Genomic DNA, 24,319 nt, shown 5'->3' with positions numbered 1-24,319 from the left:
TTTTGTTTCTGGCTTCTTTCATTATAAATATATTTGATTATCTTTCATTACAATATGAATCTGGGATGTTTAATAATAATAGGTTTCTTTTATTAATTTGAACTGCATAAAGTTGTAATTGGGGTGCCTTTAATTATCTTTAGTCTTTTACTTAAAAACTTACCTTTTTTACCCAAAAAAACTTTTATATTACAGACAGCCAACACATTCTAGCTCATAGATTGAGGTTTATTTGCTAGATTGCCAGAAGTGAAAAACTGAACAAAACAAAACGAAACTTACATTAACCGTTGTGTACATTTAAGGTAATCTATAGGAAAACAATTTCTTTGTATCCTTTGAAAGAATTAAAAGGCAAAATGTCTGATATAGTTTGTTGTGGTTGCAGAAGTCTAAGAAAAGCATGCTCTTCCACTTACAAGAGTTTCAGTTTTCCAATGTAGATTTGTCTCGATAGTAACTGCAAATGACTGTTATTAGCCGTTCAGTTCTGACAGCAAGTTCAAAATCTATCAAATCTGTTGTCTGAGCACATGGTGAAGCAAACCTTCAAAGCTCAAAAAAAAAAAAAGCCTCTTAGTTGTATTTCTTGTTAGAGTTTTTTAAACATACCGTTGGGGTGTCTAAAAATTTGATGTGAACTTTAGTTCTGCACATGTAACTGCCTTGATGTGGGAGGAAAGCATTTGAAACACAACCATTCTTTTGGTGACTTTTTACACATTGCTAATCCTTTAGCTGAATATTTTCAAGGTCATCAATTCCAATTTTTAAAAACAGCTTCATTAAGATATAATTAAATGATCACATATTTTATCCATTTAAAATGTACAATTCAACAGGTTTTAGCATATTTACAGAACAGTACAGCCATCATCACAATCCAGTTTTAGAACATTTTCATCATCCCAAAAAGAAACTTTCAACCCATTAGCAGTCATTCTCCTCCCTCCCACCCCCAGCCCCAGGCAACCCACCCCCAGCCCCAGGCAACCACTAATCTACTTTCTAAATGACAATGATTTTTAACTTGCAGGGTTTTGGTTTCTGTTGCTGTTTTTGTAATTTTTTTTTTTTTTTTTAAGCCCTGTAGTAAAGGGGGGGAGGGCATATTTCCATATTTACCTGATGTTGAATTTTTTTTTTTTTAATTTTAGACACTAACTTAGGGCAATTCATCATTACCTTTGCAAGCATGCCTAGATCAAGTTAAAGTTTTCTAAAAATGGTTCTCTTTTTAAAAATAGATCTTTCCCTTTCTTTCCCCATTACAGTTTTTAACACTTTCTTTTCAATCCTTTGAACGTGTAGCTAACGAACAGTTGGTGCTCAGGAAAACAAATATTAGCATGAGTGGTTCGAAAAACTCCTTCCTTTAGCAATTAACAGGGAGTTTACATTGCTAAAAATATTTCAATAACACACATTTTCTCAACAGGTTACTTAGCACAAGTAAACAACAAAAGTTTTTAAATATATGAACAGCAGCACTTTTGTTACATGTGTTTTTTTAAGGTCTAGGTCTGTTTAGCATTTAAAAGAAAACTCAGTTGGGTGGGGGTGGAGAGATACTGCCTCTCCGCTACTTTGTATTATTTTGCTAGCGACCTCAGCTCTTGCCTGAGTTTTTACTACTGGTGAAGAAAAACAGTGTTTCTACTCCTCCCTGCAACAAAGATCTCACTGACTGAAGACAAATGTCTAACTATTAGAAATACAGTGCCTTGGAGATACGTACTTCTCAAAATAGCAGACTCAATAGGAAAAAGGAACCAGACGATATATTCCATTTGTAGTAATGTGGTCTCATTTGACTTCTTAAGGTTGACTTCGCATTTCAGAAGAAAAGGTTGCTGTTTACTCAGAAATATTTGTTAGATTTTTCTTGCTAGTTTATATATTAGCTCTGCATTGCTTTATAACAAATAATCCAAGAATTTAGTGACTTAAAATAAGGGCATGTATTATTTCTCACTGTTTAACAATGGGCCAGAGGAATCAAGGAATGGCTTGGCTGGACAGTTCAGGCTTGGTCTTCTCATGAGGTTTGCTCAAATGTCTACTGAGATTGACACATGAAAGCTTTATCCAGGTACAGATGGCCCACTCACATAGTTGGAAAGTTGGTGGTGACTATAGGTAGGAACTTAGTTTCTCTCCATGTATGCTGCTCTGTAGATTTATTTAAATATCCATAACGTGGCATCTGACTTCCTTGAGAGTAAATAATACAGAAGGATGAGGCACAGCTGCAACATCACCTAGCTTCAGAAACCATCTATTTTTACTGGTCCCACATAGCAGCCCTGGCTCCATGTGGGAAAGACTTTATGAGGGTATGAACACCAAGGAGGTGAGAATTGGGGAGGGGGGTTTTCAGAGGCTGGCTTACAGTACAAAACCTTACAGCTAATTCTTATTTTTTAATAAAGATGGGGTCTGTGTCCATAATTGGTGGATTCTTGGTCTAGTTGACTTAAAGAATGAAGCCATGGACCCTCCCAGTGAGCATTACAGTTTTTAAAGGTGGCACCTCTGGAGTTGTTCATCCCTTCCCATAGGTTCGTGGTCTCGCTGGCTTCAGGAGTTAAGTTGAAGGCCTTCAAGGCGAGTGTTGCAGCTCACTCATAAAGGCAGTGCAGACCCAAAGAGTGAGCAGCAGCAAGATTTACTGCAAAAAACAAAAGAACAAATCCTTCACAGCACAGAGCCGGCCACAAACTGGGTGGTACTGGCTGGGGCAACTGCCTTTTATTCCCTTATCTGCCGCCCCCCCCCCCCATTCTGCTGATTGGTCCATTTTACAGAGAGCTGATTGGCCCATTTTACAGAGAGCCAATTGGTTCATTTTGAAAGGGTGCTGATTGGTGAGTTTACAAACCTTGAGCTAGACATAGAGTGCTGATTGGTGCATTTACAACCCTTCAGCTAGACACAAAAGTTCTCCAAGTCCTCACTAGATTAGCTAGACACTGAGCAATGATTGGTGTGTTTACAAACCTTTAGCTAGACATAGAGTGCTGATTGATGCATTTACAATCCTTTAGCTAGAACACAAAAGTTCTCCAAGTTCCCACCAGATTAGCTAGATACAGCTGATTGGTGCATCCACAAACCCCTGAGCTAGACACAGAGTGCTGATTGGTGCATATACAATCCTCCAACTAGACATAAAAGTTCTCCAAGTCCCCACCCAACTCAGGAGCCCAGGCTGGCTTTTCCTAGTGGATCCTGAGCTGGGGCCACAGGGGCAAAGCTGCCCGCCAGTCCCGCCTAGGCGTGCACACTTCTCCGGGCCCATGGACTGGGCACAGAGGAGTAGGGGGCGGCACCCGTCAGGGAGGCTCGGGCCATGTGGGAGCACACCAGGGTGGGGGCAGGGCTCAGGCATGGCGGGTTGCAGGTCCTGCGCCCTGCCCTGCGGGGAGGCGGCTGAGACCTGGCCAAAATTCGAGGGGCACGGGCAGGCCGCAGTGCTGGGGAACCCGGTGCACCCTCCGCACCTGCTGGCCAGGGTGCTAAGCCCCTCACTGCTGGTGCTGGCGAAGCCCGCACCCACCGGGAACTCGCCTTGGCCTGCAAGCCCTGTGCACAGCCCTGGTTCTCGCCCACACCTCTCCTTCCACACCTCCCCACAAGCAGAGGGAGCCAGCTCAGGCCTTGGCCAGCCCAGAGAGGGGCTCCCAAAGTGCAGCAGTGGGCTGAAGGGCCCCTCAAGCCTGACCAGAGCAGACGCTGAGGCCCTAGAGCGAACAAGGGCTGCTAGCACATTGTCACTTCTCATCACTGTGTTGCCAAGGCTGGTCTCAAACTCTTGGGTGCAAACAATCCTCCTGCTTCAGCCTCCCCAGCAGCTAGGATTACAAGCGTGCACCACCACACCCAGCACAGTTTTTTTTTTTTTCTTTTTTTTTTTTGGAGACCGTGTTTCACTCTTGTTGCCCAGGCTGGAGCACAGTGGTGTGATCTCGGCTCACTGCAACCTCCGCCTCCTGGGTTCAAGTGATTCTCCTGCCTCAGCCACCGAGTAGCTGGGACTACAGGCATGTGCCGCCACGCCCAACTAATTTTGTGTTTTTAGTAGAGGTGGGGGTTTCACCACGTTGGTCAGGCTGGTCTTGAACTCCTGACCTCGGGTGATTCTGCCACTTTGACCTCCCAAAGTGCTGGTATTACAGGCATGAGCCACTGCGCCCAGGCCAAATTTTTAAACATTAGTAAAATGCAAAGGTATTAATTTATTTTCAAATATAAAAATCTTTTTAGGTATATATTTTTATTTTTAAAATATAAAAATCCCTAGTGAACAGCAAAAACCTAATGAAAACACATACCTATTTTAGATTCCAAGGCAAGTAATCATCTATTCATTGAGAATATGCTATATCCTCAGAACTGCTGGGAACATATCTTATGGGATGTGACAAAGGCATCTCGGAATTTTATCTGAAGGGTATCTTTGTAACACCTTTTCAGAATCATAATCTCTGCCAAAAGTTAGGCATGGAATTCAACCCCAGTCCCCCAGGAATTGGTTTTCTCTTGGTCGTAAAAGAAAGTAGAATGCCACCTATTAGAAACAGAGAAGCGCCCCGCATAGTGGTTCATGCCTGTAATCCCAACACTTTGGGAGGCCGAGGTGAAAGGATTGCTTGAGCCCAGGAGTTCAAGACCAACCTGGGCAACATAGGGAGACCCTGTCTCTTTGAAAAAAATTAGCCAGGCATAGTGTTACACATTGATAGTCCAAGTTACTTGGGAGTCTGCGGTGGGAGGATCACTTGAACCCATGAGGTTGAGGCTGCAAGTGAGCTGTAATCACACCACTGCACTCCAGGCTGGATGACAGAGTGAGACCCTGTCTCAAAAAAAGAAAAAAGAAGTCTAGATTCTAGCCATGCTTTTTTTTTTTTTTTTTTAAGACAGAGTCTCCCAAGTAGCTGGGATTACAGGTGTGCATCACCACGCCTGGCTAATTTTTGTATTCTTTTTTTTAGTAGAGACAGCATTCCACCATGTTGGCCAGGCTGGTCTCAAACTCCTGACCTAAAGTGATCTGCCTGCCTCAGCCTCCCAAAGTGCTGGGATTACATGCATGAGCCACTACGCCCGACCCCAGGCTTTGTTTTGATTATTGGAGTACATCCAGCATTCATTGGGATTTTTTCTTACATTTCTAAGTTTACTCACAATTGAAAAAAACAATCTGGAAGGAAATGCACCAAACTATTCACAAAGGGAATTGTGAACATTTATTGGAATTTGTTTCACACCTTTCTCTCGAAAGTAACCCTCTGTATCTGAAAAACTGTTCCTCTTTCTACTCTTGTCAATTGGTTCAAAGGCGGATGACCATTTTTCTTTCCATTCTATTCCTCTGGCTGCAGCAGTCGGCCAATTGTGCCACCCAAGACCTCCTGGTCATAGTGATTAGTCTAGAGATTAGCATGTGACCCAAGCCAGACTAATCAGAGTGCTTCCTGAGGGTTCTGCCAACTTACTTTTTCTAAGAAGGAGAGGAAGACTTCTTCCTTCTATCGTCACTAAGATGATCCTCGAGCTGCTGCTGGCCCTTCTTATTCCCAATGGAAGATAACCTGTCTAAGAGAATAAAGCTAACATGCAGAGACAAGTGAAGATGAGACAGAGCCAGTCATGAGTCTCTGCTTCCCAGAGAACCAGGTCCCACTCTTAGCTTTCTGAAGTCTCGGTTATGTGAGCAAATAATTTTCCCTATTTGTTTAAGACGGATCAAACTAGGCTTCTGTTACTAGTATCCTTAAACGCTGACTAGTACGTTTGAGAAGTGGTTGGGAAAATTTCACTTTCAACTTTAGACAGTAATTGTACTAATCAGAAATTTTTGGCTACAAATGAGAGGAATGCTATTTGAGTTAGCAAAAGCAAGCGGGAATTTATTAGGGCATGTACCCAAAAGTAGGAAGGCCATAGGTGAAGCTGTCCTGAGGCATATCTAAAACCAAGGATCTAAATGCCATCAAGACTCATTGCTATTTTTCTTTCTAGCTTTCAGCTTTATTCCTCCTTAACTGTGGGCTTGCTTTTTTCACCCAATGGGGACATGGCCACTGCTGGCAGGTTCTAGGCTCACATCTTCACAGCATTTGAGAAGAAAATTCTTCCTACCCATGTTGAGTTAGTAAAAATCTCAGGAAAGGATTGTGATTGACCTGACTTGGGCCACAGGTCCATTTCTGCCCCCAATTACTGTGGCCAGGAATGTAAGGACTCTCATTGCCCAGATTGATTCACATGCCCTCTCTTTGATCATTCCCTGTGGCTGGGGATGCGGGGTCATGTAAAAACAGGGCAGTTCTGACCTAGAAGCAAAATTGAGAGGGAAATAAATGGTTCTTCAAGAAACGGAGCAAGAAACTGGCTCTGACATGGTCACCAAGAAAAATCTGCATGAAGTAGAGCATCTACCCTAATTTTTGTGTTCACCACATTTTATATTCTTCATATATTTTATAACAAATAGGTAGCATTTGATAAGATATTAAAACTCGGTCAGGCACGGTGGCTCACACCTGTAATCCCAGCACTTCGGGAAGCCAAGGAGGACGGATCATGAGGTCAGAGGATTGAGACCATCCTGGCTAAAACGGTGAAACCCCATCTCTACTAAACCCCTGGGCAAAAAATTAGTCGGGCGTGGTGGCAGGCGCCTATAGTCCCAGCTACTCAGGAGGCTGAGGCAGGAGAATGGCGTGAACATGGGAGGCGGAGTTTGCAGTGAGCTGATACTGTGCCACTGCACTCCAGCCTTGGCGACAGAGAGACTCCATCCCCCCCCCAAAAAAAAGGATATTAAAACGAGAAATCTATATTATATATTATCAAATAAATCTTTGTTATATATGTAATATATGTTATATACTACATAATATAGATAAAATTACATATATATCATGTATTGTATTATATAGATTTATTTGGTTTTAATACTAAATGCTTTCCCCCTGAAATTACGTCAAGTTTGTAAGAAACCTCAGAAATCATGTGGTTTGCAGCCTGACCAACATGGTGAAACCCCATCTCTACTAAAAACACAAAAATAAGCCGGGTGTGGTGGTGGGCACCTGTGATCCCAGCTACCCAGGAGACTGAGATAGGAGAATTGCTTAGACCCAGGAGGCGGAGGTTGCAGTGAGTGGAGATCACGTCACTGCACTCGGGCCTGGGCGAAAGAGCGAGACTCCGTCTCAAAAAGAAAAAAAAAAAAGAAAGAAAGAATGTGGTTTGGCAACTACTAACGCAAAATACCCTCTCATGTTGTCCTGGATCAGGAACGTGAATACCTGCCTATCTTCAGTGATGGTGTGAAGAACGATGAGCATAGATTTCTTTGGGAAACAAAGAGTTGAGACATAACAGCAGAGTTGACTAAACCAAGAGTTGTTAATTGATCTGTAATCTTCATATCACCTTAGGAAAAATTGCTATCTCTCTGATTTCCTTTTCTTATTAAAAAATTAGAGTAGGCCAGGTGTAATGGTTCACATCTATAATCCTAGCATTTTGGGAGGCTGAGGCAGGAGGATCTCTAGAGTTCAGGAGTTCAAGACCAACCTGGGCAACATAGTGAGATCTCATCTCTACTTTTTTTTTTTTTTTAATTAGCCAAACATGGTGGCACACACATAGTTTCAGGTACTCAGGTGGCTGAACTGGAAGGATTGCTTGAGCCCAGCAGGTCGAGGCTGCAGTGAGCAGTGATCATGCTACTGCACTCTAACCTGGGTGACAGTTACTGCACTCTAGCCTGGGTGACAGAGTAAGACCTGGTCTAAAAAAAAAAAAAGAGAGAGAGAGAATAATAATAGTAATACTACTCATATGTTAAATACACCAAGGGAAGTGGGGGTAGTGGGGAAGTAAGGCTGCACTGTCTTACAAACACAATCTGTAAGTGGCAGCTTTAATCATTTTCTTTGTGTTGTTATTAAGATGAAATCCGACTGGGCACAGTGGCTAACACCTGTAATCCTAGCACTTTGGGAGGCTTAGGTGGGCAGATCACTTGAGGCCAGGAGTTCCAGACCAACCTAAGCAACATGGCGAAACCCCGTCTCTACAAAAAATTAGTTGGTGTGGTGGCGCACAACTGTAGTCCCAGCTCCTCGGGAGGTTGAGGTGAGACAATCACCTGGGCCGGAGAGGTCGAGGCTGCAGTGAGCCAAGATTGTGCCACTGCACTCCAGCCTGGGTGACAGAGTGAGACGCTGTCTCAAAAAAATAATAATACTTTTAAAATAAAATATAATTCATTCGGCTAAGCTATAAAATTATCCTAAAATGCTGAATGGTAATTTAAGTTCAATTGGTGTATTATTTAGTGTTTATTAAACACCAGCTTCTTCCAGAAGCTTTATAAGTTACATAATGTGGTCTGTGTTCTCCAGGACTTCTGAGTTTTTCAGCAAGGGTTGTGTCTGGTGTTCTGGGACACTGCAGTCTTTTGTCAGTGAAGCGCTTTCCCCTAAAGTAAACTGAAACGTTAAAAATGTGAGTGATATTACGAATTGTGAACATTTGAAAGGATATGGATCGACTATATTTGTCATAAGTGTTTAGAATAATATGACATAAAGTATAAAAGTACTAAAAAGGTAAAAATCAATAAGAAAGTAATGAGAGCAATTTATGCAAAATTGTGTTTTTCCTGCTTAGTAAGGAAAATGATGATGGTGATAATGATAATGATGATGCTAATAATAAATGCCCATCTCTGTGGGTAAAAACTGTTTCATTCCTGTGTTTCCAGAGAGACACATCTTAGACAAGCTTCTCAGAAAATGGCCTGGGTCTGAAGTAAGAAGGGCACTAGTTGGCTAGGAATTTCCCCGAGTGTGCTCTTCTACCGTGGTAGAGTGGTAAAGAACATTGAAAACATAAATTCCAATCCTGGTCTTCCACCTATATGCTGTGTGACTATTGACCTGTGTTACTTCACTTTCATAGACCTTAGTTTTCTCATATAAATTTAAATATGGCCAGATGCAGTGGCTCACGCCTGTAATCCCAGCATTTTGGAAGGCCAAGGCAGGAGGATCATTTGAGCCTCAGGAGTTTGAGACCAGCCTGGGCAACAAAAAGAAGATCCTGTCTCTACTTAAAATAAATAAATAAAATTAATTTAAGTATATATTTATGATATTATATATATATATATTTTATAACAACAACAACTAACCGATCTGCAGACTTGCGCAGATTACAGGAGATGATTAAGTGCCTGGCATGTCGTGGATGTTCAACGGTTATTAGTTGAATTGTATTTGTATTATTTTGTCACAAGACAGTCTCACCATTGAGTGATAATATGGTTTAAAGAACAACGCGTGGGAGTGTGAAGATGGGGAGACTGGGAAAACTGATGGTTAGTGGAGCATTCCTGGAAGAAGGGTTTCAGGCAGTGGTGGTAGATATTCCTCCCCTTGGGTGGAAAAAGGTGAGTTTAGACTCCCTTTGGTCTGTTTGCCTGGGGCATTCTATGTTGCCTAGTGATCTTCTGACATTGCTAAGGTCTTTTGGTCTGCTACGTGGAAAACCAGTGCTTCATCTGAATGGAGTCTGTCCTCAGCCCCCCACCCCTCACCCCAGACCCTTAGGTCTCCATCTAGCATTAGCCCTATCCAGCCAGCTTTGACAAGGCAGGGGGCAGAGGCATTGGGAGATACTGCTTAGCACATTGTTGATGTAATGATTTAGTTGCTACTGGTTTGTATTTTGAAATAACTTTAAAACCAATATGATGTGCAACTTGGGTTGTAAAATTAATTATGGCCTGATAAGCAGAAGGATGCATTTTATAATGATTATAATCTGAGGGTTACAAGAGAGAACTCTCATTTAGGGACAGTTTGTGGGGTACAGCTCCTTTAGCAACACCTTGGTATAAGATTTCTATGTTAAACAGAGCGATAAATTCTTCATTTTAAAGTGAGAAAGGTAGCTGACAAATGGAGCAGAATCTCTAATTCATTTGCTCAGTGCATTCTTTCCCTTTGAGCAGCCAAATGCAGAAGTGAGGACAAGAAATCCAGCAAAGAAGGAAGTCAGTCTTGAGGGCAGCTTCCATCCAGGCCCAGGTGAGGCCGATGAAACACACCTGTCCCTCACAGAAGCACCAAGTCTTTCTTAACTGAAGTGCCATGTTATTGCTCTTCAGACACCTCTTTCCAGGTCCCCACCCGCTTTTGTGAAAAAGTCTTAATTCATTGTATATGCACAATTGTCCATTTTGTCTTTCTTAATTATAATCACATCCATTCATGTGCTTCTTAAATAATACTTTAAACACCCTGACGGGTAAGTTTGTACATTTTCACCCCAAAACTCTTTTTTTTTTTTTTTTTTTTTTTGAGATGGAGTCTTGCTCTGTAGCCCAGGGTGGAGTGAAGAGGCACAAATCTCAGCTCACTGCAACCTCTGCCTCCCAGGTTCAAGCAATTCTCCTGCCTCAGTCTCCTGGGTGGAATTACAGGTGTTTCACGACCACACCCAGCTAATTTTTGTATTTTTAGTTGAGACGGGCTTTCACCGTGTTGGCCAGGCTGGTCTCGAAATCCTGACCTCAGGATCTGCCTGCCTTGGCCTCCTGGGTTCAAGCGATTCTCCTGCCTCAGCCACCCGATTAGCTGGGACTACAGGCGTGTGCCACCCCGCCCGGCTAATTTTTTGTAGTTTTAGTAGAGACGGGTTTTCACCGTGTTAGCCAGGATGGTCTCAATTTCCTGACCTCATGATCCACCTGCCTTGGCCTCCCAGTGGGATTACATTCATGAGCCACTGCGGCCTCCCCCTTTTTTTTTTTTAATGCAGGGTCTGTTGCCCAGGCTCAAGTGTAGTGGCACAATTATAGCTCACTGCAGTCTAGAACTCCTGGACTCAAGCCACCCTCCCACCTCAGCCTCCCAAGTAGCTGGAACTACAGGCAGATGCCACTATGCCTGGCTAATTTTTAAAATTCTTTTTAGAAACGGGGTCTCACTATGTTGCCAAGATTGGTCTCAAACTCCTGATTTTAAGTGATCCTCCCACGTAGCTGGGATTTCAGGCATGAGCCACCATGCCCTGCTCTCTCTTGGGTTACTCTTATTCATCACTAATATCATCCATTCTTTAGAGTAATAAATTAATGTTATTTTTCTAGTTTCTAAGTTTTTAGAGGAACACCTTACTTTCCTCAATCTATCAACATTAGTAATAAGCCATGTTAATGCTTGTTCAATCTTCAAGGCTCTAAAAGCCATAATTTCCTATTTCTAGGTCTATAAATTAGTGTGAAATCAAAGTTTACCTTATGGATTCAAGTTTTACCTTATAGATTTGCTGTATAACAGCAGGATTACCATTCAGGTGCCTAGAGTCACTGTTGTAAGCAAACTTCCAGACAATTTTAAAAATGCATTTTAATGACTTGGTACTAAAGGCTTTCACCACTTGTGACTATATAAAGAGGAAGATTTTTAAATTCTACTTATTGATGATGATTACAATCACATAAAATTGTCTTCAAACTATAGATCCAGTGACCTCAGTATCAAAAGGACCTCAATTCTAGGGGTGGTTCTTAGGTGCTCAGCTGAAATTACCCTCTTACCAAAATATGTATATTTTTTAAAAGAATTTTATCAGAACTAGGAATTTTTAAGCGTTAGATTAGCAACTAAGAAAGAAACTCTTATAGTCAGGTGAGGTGGCTCACACCTGTAATCCCAGTGCTTTGGGAGGCTAAGGTGGGTGGATCACCTGAGGTCAGGAGTTCAAAACCAGCCCTAGCCAACATGGTGAAACCCCATCTTTACTAAAAATACAAAATTAGCCGGACGTGGTGGCTGGCACCTGTAATCCCAGCTACTCAGTAGGCTGAGGCAGGAGAATTGCTGGAACCCAGGAGGCGGAGGTTGCAGTGAGCCGAGAATGTGCCTTTGTACTCCAGCCTGTGCAACAGAGTGAGACTCCATCTCAAAAAATAAAAAGAAAGAAATAAACTTGCTTTACAAATTGTGATAAACTTTAGGAGCTAATATAATATGTGCCGTATAGTAAAGTAAGCCAACGTCTAGAGGTAATATTATTGTGACATAACAATGCAATAAATATGCATTCTACTGCTGCTATTTGTTATTCCTCATTTCCCAATCTTGCTTTTGTCTTTTTTTATACTGATACATCATTTTGCCTAATTACATAAATACATATCTTCATTTGTAAAATTGGAGATCTAATAAAATCCCACAGATCTCTCCCAGGTCTAACATCCTGTGGTTTCTTAGTCTTTTCCTCAGATCACTCAGTATCTCTTCTTCATAGCAAGATACCCAGCTTGAATTCAGAGAATCTTTAAGGGGTACAGGATACTATGCAAACACAAAAAGTCACTGTTCAACAGAGGAGAAATGAAATGCTAATAATAAATGGGCGTAATTCATGACAACCATTATGATTCTTATGAGCGAATCAGGATGGCAAAACCAACTTAAACCTGTATGGGAACTATGCTTGTGTTCTAGTTTTGATAGACGATAGGGCCACATTCTCTTTTTTTGAAACACGGTCTATATAAATCAGTGATATCAAGTGATAAACTCAATGGCTCTTTGATGCACCTTTACTTTTAAAAAAATTGTATCTAACTTTTTAAAATGTAACTTTGATTTTGAAATAATTTTAAATTCACAGAAAGGTAGCAAGAATAACATAAGGTAACTGTTATATACGCTTTATAGATTCACCAACTTTTAAAACTTTGCTATGTATTATTCTTAACCATTTGAGAGTAGGTGGCATGCATCTTCTCCCTTTATCCCTTTATACTTCAATGTGTATTTTTTTGTTTTTGTTTGTTTGTTTGTTGTTTGTTTTTGAGACAGAGTCTTACTCTGTCGTCCAGGCTGGAGTGCAGTGGCACGACCTCTGGTTCAACCTCCGCCTTCCAGGTTCAAGCAATTCTCTGCCTCCGCCTCCTGAGTAGCTGGAATTACAGGCACCCGCCACCATGACCAGCTAATTTTTGTATTTTTAGTAGATACGGGGCTTCACTGTCTTGGCCAGGCTGATCTTGAACTCCTGACCTCAGGTGATCCACCTGCCTCAGTCTCCCAAAATGCTGGGATTGCAGGCATAAGCCACTGCACCCAGCCCAATGTGTATGTTTTAAGAACAAGGATATTCTTTACATAGTCACAGTACAGTTAACAAGTGAGAAAATTCAATAGTGCCAGAATATTTCTACTTGAGAATCTGTGTTCCAATTTTCTCCATTTATTTAACAATGAACTTTATAGCATTTTCCTTCTTTGGTACAGAATTCATTCTAGGTTCATGTACTGCATTACAGCTAATTCTTCTTTAATCTGAAACAGTCCCTCAGTCTTTGTTTTTCCTGATGTTGACATTTTTCTTACAGATGGTTGCTTCATGGAATATCCCTCCACATGGGCTTGTTTGATGGTTCCTCATGATTAGATTCAGACTATGCATCACCATATAATGATGTTATGTCCTTCTCAAGGTATTTCTTCTACCTTGATGTTAATCATCTCACTGGCAATTTCTTTTTTCTTTTCTAATTTTTATTTTTATTTATTTTTAATTTTTCAACTTTTATTGTAGGTTCGGGGATACATGCACAGGTTTGTTACACGGGTAAATTGCAAGTTGCTGAGGTTTAGTGCACAAACGATTTCATTACCCAGGTAGTGAGCATAGTACCCAATAGGTAGTTTTTAGACGTTCATCCTCCTCCCACCCTCTACCCTCAAGTAGACCCGAGTCTATTTTTCCCCTCTTTGTGTCCATGTGTGCTCAGTGTTCAGCTCCCACTTGTAAGTGATAACATATGGTGTTTGGTTTTCTGTTCCTACATCAATTCACTTAGAATAATGGCCTCCAGCTGCATCCATGTTGCAGCAAAGGACATGATTTCGTTCTTTTTTATGGCTGTGTAATATTCCATGGTGCATATGTACCACATTTTCTTTTTCCAGTCCACTATTGATGGGCATCTAGGTTGATTCTATGTCTTTGCTATTGTGAATAGTGCTGCAGTGAACATAAGAGTGTGTGTGTCTGTGATGGTTAATATTGTCAACTTGGTTGGATTGAAGGATGCAGAGTATTGTTTCTGGGTGTGTCTGTGAGGGTGTTGCCAAAGGAGATTAACATTTGAGTCAGTGGACTGGAAGAGGCAGACCCACCCTCAATCTGGGTGGGCAGCATCTAATCAGCTGCCAGCATGGTTAGAATAAAGCAGGCAGTAGGTGGAAAGAGAAGATTTGCTGAGTCTCCCGGCCTTCATCTTTCTCCCGTGCTAGATGCTTCTTGCCCTAGAACATTGGACTCCAAGTTCTTCAGCTTTTGGACTCTTGGACCTATACCCGTGGTTTGCCAGGGGTACTCAGGCCTTTGACCATAGGCTGAAGGCTGCTCGGTCGGCTTCCCTACTATTGAAGTTTTGAGACTCGGACTGGCTTCCTTGCTCCTCAGCTTGCAGATGGCCTATTGTGGGACTTCATCTTGTGATCGTGTGAGTCAATACTAGTTAATAAACTCCGCTTCAGATATAATTCTGTCCTATTAGTTCTGTCCCTCTAGAGAACCCTGATGAATACAGTGTCTTTTTGGTAGAATAATTTATATTCCTTTGGGTGCATACCCAGTAATGGGATTGCTGAGTCCAATGGTGGCTGTGTTTTTTGAGAAATCTCCAAACTGCTCTCCACAGTGGCTAAACATTCCCACCAGCAGTGTATAAGCATTCCCTTTGCTTCACCACCTCGCCAGAATGTTATTTTTTGACTTTTTAATAATAGCCATTCTGACTGGTATGAGATAGTATCTCCTTGTGGTTTTGATTTGCATTTCTCTAATGATAAGTGATGTTGAGCATTTTTTATATGCTTATTGGCTGCATGTATGTCTTTTGAGGAGTGTCTGTTCATATACTTTGCCTATTTTTTAATGGAGTTTGTTTTTGCTTGTTGATTTGTTTAGGTTCCTTATAGATTCTGGATATTAGACCTTTGTTGGAGGCACAGTTTGCAAACATTTTCTCCCATTCTGTAGGTTGTCTATTTACTCTGTTGATAGTTTCTTTTGCTATGCAGAAGCTCTTTAGTTTAATTAACTCCCACTTTTCTTTTCTTTTCTATTTTATTTTATTTTATTTTGTTTTATTTTTTTGAGGTGGTGTTATGGCTCTGTCTCCTAGGCTGGAGTGCAGAGGCATGATCTCGGCTCACTGCAACCTCTACCTCCCGAGGCCAAGCAATTCTCATGCCTCAACCTCCTGAGTAGCTGGGACTACAGTCGCTCACCATCATGCCCAGCTAATTTTTATAATTTTAGTAAAGACAGGGTTTTGCCATGTTGGCCAGGCTGGTCCTGAACTCCTGACCTCAGGTGATCTCAGCCTCCCAAAGTGCTGGGATTACAGGCGTGAGCCACTGCGCCCAGCCTGAGCTACTGCGCCTGGCTGAGTCCCACTTTTCTGTTTTTGGTTTTGTTGCAATTACTTTTGGAGACTTCATCATGCAATATTTGCCAAGTCCAGTGTCCAGAATGGTATTTTCTAGGTTTTCTTCTAAGGACTTTATAGTTTTAGGTCTTACACTTAAATCTTTATTCCATCTTGGGTTGATTTTTATATATGGTGCAAGGAAGGGGTACAGTTTCAATCTTCTGCATATGGCTAGCTAGTTATTCCTGCATCATTTATTGAATAGCGAATCCTTTCCCCATTGCTTGTTTTTGTCCGCTTTGTCAAAGATCAGATGGTTGTAGATATGCAGCTTTATTTCTGGGTTCTCTAATCTGTTCTATTGGTCTATGGGTTTGTTTTTGTGCCAGTACCATGCTGTTTTGATTACTGCAGCCTTGTAATATAGGTTGATGTGGGGTAGGGTGATGCCTCCAGCTTTGTTCTTTCTGCTTAGGATTGCTTTGGCTATTAAGTATCTTTTTTGGTTCCATATGAGTTTTAAAACAGTTTTTTCCAGTTTGATAGGAATAGCATTGAATCTGTAGATTGCTCTGGGCAGTATGGCCATTTTAACAATATTGATTCTTGCAATCCATAAGCACAGAATGTTTTTCTATTTGTTTGTGTTATCTCTGATTTCTTTGAGCAGTGTTTTGTAGTTCTCCCTGTAGAGATCTTTCACCTCCATGATTAGCTGTATTCCTAGATATTTTATTCTTTTTGTGGCTATTGTGAATGGGATTGCATTGTTGATTTGGCTCTCAGCTTGGATATTATTGGTGTATAGAAATGCTACTGATTCTTGTGCTTTGACTTTGTATCCTGAAACTTTACTGAAGTTGTTTATCACTGTGAGTCTTTCAGCAGAGCCTATGGGATTTTCTAGATGTAGACTCATATCTGTGAAGAGAAATAGTTTGGCTTCCTCTCATCTTGTTTGAATGCCTTTTATTTCTTTCTCTTGCCTGCTTGCTCTGGCTAGAACTTCCCTCACTGGTGATTTCTTTCTGGTCACCTGGTTATGGTGTGGTCTTGTTTCTATTACTGTTTAGCTATTTATGACTAATAAGCAATTTATGGGGTCACATCTATTTTTTATACTAGTGTTTGCCCCAAATTTGTAAAATTAGAAGTCTAATAAAATGGCAGGATCATCATCATAGTTTTTTAAATTTTTGAGACAGTCTCACTCTGTCGCCCAGTCTGGAATGCAGTGGCATGATCTTAGCTCACTGCAACCTTCACCTCCCAGGTTCAAGCGATTCTCCTGCCTCAGCCTCCCGAGTGACACCTGCCCACCGCCATGCCCGGCTAATTTTTGTATTTTAGAAGAGACAGGGTTTCACTACGTTGGCCAGGCTAGTCTCAAACTCCTGACCTCAATCCGTCTGCCTCGGCCTCCCAAAGTGCTGGGATTCCAGGTGTGAGCCACTGTGCCCAGCCAACAAAGAATTTTTTTTTTTTTAACTGTCTCTGTCACCCAGGTTGGAGCGCAGTGGCATGATGTCAGCTCATTGCAACCTCCATCTCCCAGGTTCAAGCAATTCTCCTGCTTCAGCTTCCCGAGTAGCACCTGCCACCATGCTCAGCTAATTTTTGTATTTTTAGTAGAGATGGAGTTCCACCATGTTGGCCAGGCTGGTCTCAAACTCCTGACCTCAAGTGATCCGCCTACCTCAGTCTCCTAAAGTTCTAGGATTACAGTCATGAGCCACCACATCCAGCCAGAATTCTTTTAAAAAATATTTTCTAAGTATGTGATTGAGACTGTAAACTCTAAAGTCAAATGCCTTAGGTTTAAATCCAGTTCCACCACTTTCTTGCTGGAAAACATGGTAAGTGATCTTACTACCCTTTGCTTCAATTCCCTCATCTATAAAAATTTAGGAGATAGAAATAATGTCCCCGTTCACGGTGTTGTTACAGAATTAAATGAACTAATAATATATATCTGGAACATAAAACACACAATAAATCTTGGATTTTATATGTAATATATTTATATTTTATATGTAATATATACTTTTTAGGGCACACTTAAAAATACAGGATAGTAAATAAAAACCCAAATAATGAAGTGATTATTTTATTTTTTATTGTCCCCCAAATGTTATTAATATAGACAATGTATAAGTGGACCTATTTGAACCAAATCATTCAAATATAATGATCATTTAGATATAAATCACAACCTATGATTAATTCCACAGGGTAAACATCAAGATGTTAGAAAAAATGGGTTAAAATATATGTATACATTTAAGATTCTCAATGCATACTACAAACCCCCTAAATTTTGTATACTTTCTCAGCAACGAACACAATTATCAGTCTCTTGATACTTATTTTAATTTTAGATTTTTTTCTACATATGTGTTTTAAATTTTTTTCCATAGGTTATTAAGTTACAGGTGGCATTTGGTTACATGAGTAAGTTCTTTAGTGGTGCTTGGTGGGATTTTGGTGCACCCATCACCTGAGCAGTATACACTGCACCCTATTTGCAGTCTTCCATTTCTTGCCCTTCTCCCACCCTGAAGTAATTATTTTAGATGCAGCTATTATTCTTCTACTACTAGATCTAAAACATAAATTTAGACAGATATATTTTTATGAATTACTTGCAAGTGTTTTGATGTTTTTTGTCATCCATTTCTCGAACAAATTTGCAACAAGCTCTTATAATGTGCCAGGCACAGATGTATACAGTGCAAGGCACTGGGTATACAGTGCAAGGCGCTGGATATACAGTGGCGAACTAGATGACTCTCACGGAGATTTTATTCTACTAGAGCATTTAGTTAAGAAATAAATATATAAGTTAGATAATTCCAGGTAGTACCAATTGTTCTGAAAAAAACAAAACAGGGTGATGTGATAGAGAGAGCCTGGGGTGGCAATATCAGATGACTCAGTCAGGGAAAACATTTTGGTGACATACACATTTAACATCTCTTCACTGCTTATCTAACAAACTTTTTCATAGAATTATGGTTTGAATTGAAACAACATGGAACAAATCCTTCCTAGTACATTACGCTTTATAAGATATTATCACCGGTTGTGTAATGTTTTTACTATTGCAGAACATGTATCAGTTAAGCTGATCTTGCACAGTGCTGCTCTTAATTGAAAATGTGCCCCCTTTATCATCATCCCTTCCTAATTAAGCTGCTGATGTCATTGATTACATACTTCTATTTAGAAACTAGTTGCATGAATACCTCTTCCTTCCTTCTGCTGTATTTTCTATCCTAGCTGTTCTGGATGGAAGTTGTCTTTTCAAATATGTTTTGCAGTGTCCAAAAGTAAAAACCACATTGAAATTTACCTCATAGCTTCATCATTCCTTAATTTCTCCACAGTCTCATTTGCCCAACCCAGTGCTGCACTGGCCTCAGAGATGCTTAACATTCAAGAATTATCTTTTGTGCCTTTTGAGATCTTACTCAAGGTTTCTTGTGTAACCCTCCTTGGACTTGAGGTACCTGGGGCTTGAAAGTCAAACAGACTTTCCTTTGAAGTTTTCATTTGCCATTTACCCGCTGTGTGACTTTGGGAGAGTTGCTTAACCTCCCTAGTCTCATCTCTAACATGTAGAGTAATTGCGAGGTTTAGATAAGGTGAAGTGAAATTATATATGTGAAAGGCTAGCATAGCAACTTGCCTGGGGCTCAAGCTGCTCATCAACTATGATGTCCTCTGCCTCCACTCTTACCCCTGGTGAACGCTGTGGAGCTAATGGAGCTAAGGAATCTCTCCACGGAGTTCCTGAAACTGGCCAACTCCCTTCAAGGCAGAATTTCTTATCCTCAGAGGACAACAAATACCTAGATGATGAGGTAGCTTCCAAAACCACCTCAACAGGCTAGTCCAGGGTTTCTTAACCTGGGAACCATAGACCCTAAGGCACAGGAACTCGGGGTGTGCCAAGAGAGAGCCGGAAGATGGAAAGGCCTTAAAAGCAAGCTTTGCCCATTCTGATTTGTGTGATTTGTGTCCCCAGTAGCCAGAACAGACATACTTGCCCTTTCTAGTTCTGCTCCACAGGAGTTCTGCTCTAGTTCTTGATCATGTATTTATATAGCGTTGCCATTTCATTTCTCATAAATTAGAATGTAATGGTTTCTTATAGTCCAGAACAGTATTTCTCAAAAATGTGATCTGCTTCAAAATCTACTGATTGTTTGTTAACTATGCAACTCTATGAACCTTCCAAAAATACTAAATCAAAATCCCTGAGGGCAGAACCCAGAATCTACATTTAATAAACATCACAAGTGACTCTTAAGGCAGATAAAAGTTATATACCTGGACTCTTACCATATACTTAACATGTACCTTACCCTTCTACTACTAATTTTTTTTCATCCAAATACAGAAAAGCAGATGAGATTCTGAAAATGTCTGCTTTGTAAAATGATTTGTAAATTTCTGTAAAAGAATTTTGCAAGTTTCTCATGAATTAATGCTTTGCCCAGATAATAATCTTTCTACAATAGGGTGAGTATAAAGTATAAGAGAAACACTGATCAGCCCAGTGCGATGGCTCACGCCTGTAATCCCAAAACTTTGGGTGGCCAAGGCAGGCAGACCACTTGAGCTCAGGAGTTCCAGACCAGCCTGAGCAACATAGAGAAACTCCATTGCTACAAGAAATACAAATTAGCCAGGCGTGGTGGTGAGCGCCTGTGGCCCCAGCTACTTGGGAGGCTGAGGTGGACAACTGCTTGAGCCCGGGAGGTTGAGGCTGCAGTGAGCTGTGATTGTGCCACTGCACTCCAGCCTGGAAGCCTGGGTGACAGAGACCCTGTCAAAAAAAAAGGTGAGGAGGGGAGGGGAGGGCAGCGGAGAGGAGGAGAGGAGAGGGGAAGAGAGGGGAGGGGAACAGGAAGGGAAGGGAAAGGAAAAGGGAAGGCTGATCAGTTTGGAAATTAGGTGTCAGTTTCTGTAAATTCATGAATGAACCCTGCCTCCATCTACTTGGGAAAACAGTGATCTTAAAGGGATGCTCAGTGAGCTTCCTTGCCTTAGCTCTTTTGCTTGGCTTTAGTTTTCATATACAAGGTGTATGGCTAACATGCACATATGCAGTCCTCATATTTGGGAAGCTGGGGCAGACTTGATGCACTCCACCCTAGCCTGAGGTGTATGATTTCTATAACCACAGACCCCCCAGTGTTGCTTATGGGTCCCATGGCTTTAAAAGAGGGGTGGCAACCAGGTGGAGATTCTGCACATACACAGTGGCCAGGCTTATACCTATAGGTATTTCTTGGTCTCTGTGGATTTTGAAGACACCATGTATTATACAAGTATGATCAGGATTCTTCTGATCAGAAATGGTTGGCTAAGTCTGAAGTTTTTTTTGTTTTAATCTTCTAAACAGAGTTGCATAAAGGTAAGAAATTTAAAAATGGGCTTTCGGGTCCAAAAGATCTGACTTCAATTCTGACCCTACCATTGCAAACTACATGACCTTAGGTCTCAATGAGGATTAAATGTCATAATATATATAAAATATATGGCATGTAGTAGTCTTAATAAAGGCTGTTATCAGGAATATTCTTTCACTTAAAGTGGAAACACTTACTCAAATACAAACCTGAGAAGGGAGAAAGGATGGGATGTACCTAACACTGACAAGGTGTTTTTGCTTTTGGAAGGAGACTGGGAATCAGTGTGAAGGTGCTTGTCTTTTGGTTAGATTTGGGAGGCCACACCTAGATCCAGGCTCTGCAGCAGCTAAGGAAAGACCTCCTAGAACTTTCCAGACTTAACCAAAGGATACTTAATGGTGGAAGAGATGGAGGAGAGGAAATCTCTGAGGATCTAGGGAAGAGCCCTAAGTAATTGTGCCAAACATAAAATTTCACTCTCTGCAACATATACACATTTACTTTTGTATAAAAATGATGCTTTGCCCCTGCCCCCCACAAATCTTTATGGCAAGTTGGTAGTCTAGAAAGTTACACTCTGTGTATCCTAAAACCTGAAATGCCCCTGGGTGAGTACATACAAGCAGTTTGAGAAACAGGCATTGAAAGTCGAAAGGATAAGCCCACATCCCTTCAGGGGCCCTTCACAGTCTCAGTGCCAGTTACCTACTCTGCCCTCTGTCCCTTCCATCACTTCCCACTTCCCAGACATAGAAGGCCCTTTAGCTGCCTGAGGCCTTTATTTCGGTGCTTCTAGCCTGCCTGAAATGAAGGGCCTTCCTTCCAACTCTCCTTTAGGAATTTGTGATGCTATAATGACATACTACAGACTGAATGGCTTATTAACAACAACCATTTATTTCTTGCAGTTCTGGAAGCTGGGCAGTTCAAAGTCAAGGTGCCGGCAGATCCAGTGTCTGGTGAGGGCCAGCCATGATGCCTTCTTGCTGCATCCTCACCTGGAGGGAGAGCTGAGGTAGTTCCCTTGGGCCTTTCACAAGGGCACGAATCCCATTCATGAGGGCTCCACCCTCACGACCTAATCACCTCCCGAAAGCCTTGTCTCTTAATACTATCACTTTGGGGGTTAGGATTTCAGCATATGAATTTGCAGGGGACACAAACATTCAGACCACAGCACTCTTCTTCCCTACTCCCCCCCCGCAATCTAACTCCCCCTCCCAGATCCAGCTGAAAAACGCTTTTGTGAAGCCTCCCCAGCTTCCCTAGGCAGACAACAAGGCTCCCTCAGCAGGCTTCTGGTACATTCCTGTAATTCCTCTCCTGCTCACTAAGGAGATGAACCTAGTCTTATTCACCTTCATATCCCCAAGTGCAGGGGATATTTAGCAAGCATTCGATAAATTAGTATAGACAACTAATTAATGAAAGAAAGGCAGCTGGAAATAGAGCTATTTTAAAAAGATTTTTTTTCTTACACCCAAGATTGTCCTTTGGGCATGGAGGATAAGATGAGTCCAGCATTTTAAAGAGAAACATCCCGTACGATGTTAGCCCATATGCATTAACATGGACCTGGTATATGCAAAAGGGCTGTGCATTAAGTATATAATTTTATTATACTTCCTCTTCACGTAATGTATTTCTAGGGAAAGATAATTTTTAAGTGAAAATTTTTAAATTTTGCAGATGGATTTGTTTGGAAAGTGAGGTAAGAGACGGTTTACCAAAACTGTTTTTGTTTTTTTTTTTTTTTTTTTTTGAGATGGAGTCTCACTCTGTGGCCCAGGCTGGAGTGCTGGAGTGCTGAAGTGCAGTGGTGCCATCTCACTGCAAGCTACACCTCCTGGGTTCTTGCCATTCTCCTGCCTCAGCCTCCCAAGTAGCTGGAACTACAGGCGCCTGCCACTACACCCGGCTAATTTTTTGTATTTTTTGGTAGAGATAGGGTGTCACCGTGTTAGCCAGGATGGTCTCGATCTCCTGACCTTGTGATCTGCCCACCTCGGCCTCCCAGAGTGCTGGGATTACAGGCGTGAGCCACCGCGCCCAGCCAAAACTGGTTCATTTTTTATTTCATATTTTTAGTTTGTCAGAGCAGTCTAAATTCAGTCCTCCTGTGATTTTTCTCAGAAGTTTTCCCCTTTAAATAGATAAGTAATGATGTGAAAAAGCACACACACACACACATGCTCACACACAGACACACAGCTGTTAAGAGGAAATAAATTATGCCATTATAGGAATCCAGTATTCTGGGAATCTTGCTATATTTGGCTTTAGATACACAATAAGCACTGAAAATTGTTAGATGTAGCAGTGTTCAGTTTATTTAATTGCAGATACTAGAAATAACAACAACAAAGAAAAAAGCCAAAAAAAAAAAAAATCTACTTATGAAATATGCTGCTGCCCTGGAGGCCTGTGTTAACTCCTACCTATTAGTACGCTAGTAATCCCACATACAATAGTGCTAGAGCATATCAATATTATAAGTTTACGGCCGGGCGCGGTGGCTCAAGCCTGTAATCCCAGCACTTTGGGAGGCCGAGGCGGGCGGATCACGAGGTCAGGAGATCGAGACCATCCTGGCTAACACGGTGAAACCCCGTCTCTACTAAAAAAATACAAAAAACTAGCCGGGCGAGGTGGCGGGCGCCTGTAGTCCCAGCTACTCGGGAGGCTGAGGCAGGAGAATGGCGTAAACCCGGGAGGCGGAGTTTGCAGTGAGCTGAGATCTGGCCACTGCACTCCAGCCTGGGTGACAGAGCGAGACTCCATCTCAAAAAAAAAAAAAAAATATATATATATATATATATATATATATATATATATTATAAGTTTATTTTTAATCTTCATTTCTACTCTATTTATCCATACTATAATTGCCTGTAGGGTCTGTTTGAGAGTCAGTTCAAGAATTATTTATTACGCTTTCACTGTCTGTCAGTTCTATGCACACTTAATGTTTTGACTACAACAATGAGTAGGACATGGTCCCTGATCTTTAGGAACTCACAGTATAATCAAAGAGAGATGTAAAGAAATACATGCAATATAGCTCTTTTATTAAGCCCAGGGACCTAATGCCTCCCTTCATGAATTGACCTAATTAGCATACGCTTTACCTTATTAACAAAATTGTAAGCATACATCCTTCTCTACAAATTGCGAATTCACTTGAAAATGTGTATCGGTGGAAGCACTCATGAGCACCCACACACCAGCATGCATGCTGAAGACACTCATAACTACAAAGGCAACAAGAGCATGCAAATTTGAATGCTAAAGTGGTATTTTTTAATTGGGAAATAAAAATGATAAATTATTAGTAGCACTATAAGCTTAGCTTTAAAATAAATACTGCTTTATTTTAGGCAAATATAGTAAGAATTCTTTCCTAGTTTAA

Source organism: Rhinopithecus roxellana, chromosome 10 (assembly GCF_007565055.1).
Source record: "Rhinopithecus roxellana isolate Shanxi Qingling chromosome 10, ASM756505v1, whole genome shotgun sequence".
Lineage (NCBI taxonomy): Eukaryota > Metazoa > Chordata > Mammalia > Primates > Cercopithecidae > Rhinopithecus > Rhinopithecus roxellana.
Note: the sequence above shows the minus strand (reverse complement) of the source record.